At 43.6% G+C, this 1,855-nt stretch overlaps 1 pseudogene; it reads right to left on the bottom strand.

The window, feature by feature from the left end:
- Positions 1-304: 304 nt before the first annotated feature.
- On the bottom strand, positions 305-1,024 carry LOC141816827 (uncharacterized; annotated as a pseudogene).
- Between the last annotated feature and the right edge of the window lie 831 nt (positions 1,025-1,855).

The following is a 1,855-nucleotide window of genomic DNA, read 5'->3' as shown; positions in this document are numbered from 1 at the left end:
CATGCAACTCTCCAAATATATGCATCTTTTAGGATATACAGATCAACATTGGTTAGAACTTTATGCTTCTCTAGGTTAATGGAAGCGAAAGACATAGGAAATAATTTAATTACTATGCTAAAAGCATACCCAATAACTTGGCCAGAAGATAATCATGCTAGATATTTTTATATCGACTTGAGCATAGACATGAAAAATATTTTATCCATTAAATATATCAACAATTGAGTGATTGTTGCAAAAGATAAATGAGACAATGAGAAAGAAATGACTTATCTTATCAGTAAAAACTCTTGGAGCTTACCAATGGAAATCCCAAGTTGGGCAATAGAGTAATCCATTTTCTTATGCAATGCCTCTATGGATGGCAATAAAAAGATTAGATGTTTCTTGTTTACAGCAGTCAAATCCAAGTTCGACCGATCAAAGTTGTGCATGTGCTTAACTTGGGCCGTAAATTTTTCCCTGTTGATCCGTGCAGCACATCAAGGATCCATAGGAACATCTTAGATTTCCAAGGAATTTCAATCCCATCAATTCTATCTACCAGAGACCAAAGGGCATCTGGGTTCTTCAATCTGGGGAGAAGCGTGTTCTGGACGCCGAAGGAAAGAATGACAGGGGAGCGACATAACAACATTGACAGCGTCAGACTCAAAGATCCCCTTGTCATGCAAAAAAATTAAACTTTGGAAAGAGGTTCGTCTCCACATCCCAGGTGAGAAATCCTGGCTTTCGAGATAATATCTTTCTGAGATCAGTGTCATCAAAGGCCCTGAGATCTGAAGAATCCAAGAACAGCGTCGGGCTTCTCAATGGACCGAATACAAGGGTGCAACTTGGAGACCTTGGAAGCATCGTCGGCGGAGAACCAGCATGTATCCATGGAGTACTCGACCAGGAAGTGTGGATTGGGAGAATCGGTGGCGTTGGAGGAGGAGACAGATGTGTCGGTGGAGAAGAAGGCGCGATGGAGTTGGGTCGAAGGAGGGAAGGCATAGCGACGGACCAGGGATTGAAGCATCGCGTCAGATCGATCAGAGGGAGAAGAGGTAGAATTAGGAGGGAATGAAGGGGCATCGAGGATAGGGTTGGATGGAGTGATCGCCACGGTGGCAGACTTCAGAGGGTGCTTAGCGGCACGGTGGGGCTTCCAACTGTCGTGAAGAATTTTGTCTCTAGCGTTGCTTCCCATCGGAGACGACGGTCGAGGGGGATCAGAGAGAGGAGATGAGGAATTGGAGATCGGTCGGAGGGCGACAGGGATTTGGACGACAACTGAAGAGAGGAGATGGAGGAGAAAGAGAGAAGAGGAGATCGAAGATCTAAGGTTTCATCGGCGAGGGAAAAAGAAACCTAGGGTTTTGATCTGAGGAGGAGATGGGTCACATGCCTCGGAGAATGCCATGGAGAGGATTTATTGTTGCCCAACCCCAAGGTAGCCCTCAAAAAGGAAAATCAAGAAAGATTTTTTTTGTAGCATCACGGTTATTTCCTTGTTGTAGCTTTTCTCTTCGACAGAGACGTGATTGTCATTGGTTCTTCCAATGTTAACCATCACAACATCTTGGCTCAATTTTTTCACAAACAATGCCAATTTATTTCGATTAAAATACCGTGGATGATCAAGCCATCGGCCAATAAACTCCTGAAAATAGTCCTCAAAGATTGGAGAGATGAAGAAACCTAAAAAGCACTCAAAAAGAGAGTTATAATGGCAACGAGGGTGGGTCCCAGCAAACCACTCCGACGCTCAAGTTAGAATTTTACGTGAGGAGGGAGCTTAAGGACTTGAAAAAATTAGGATTGATGTGTACATATCTGTGCCTATGAGTATGAGTCATTTTTTATAGAG

The sequence above is a fragment of the Curcuma longa genome, unplaced genomic scaffold (assembly GCF_044706935.1).
Source record: "Curcuma longa cultivar G26 ecotype Majalengka, Jawa Barat unplaced genomic scaffold, ITB_CL_G26_1.1 contig_18355, whole genome shotgun sequence".
Taxonomy (NCBI): domain Eukaryota; kingdom Viridiplantae; phylum Streptophyta; class Magnoliopsida; order Zingiberales; family Zingiberaceae; genus Curcuma; species Curcuma longa.
This window is presented reverse-complemented; position numbering and strand designations above follow the sequence as displayed.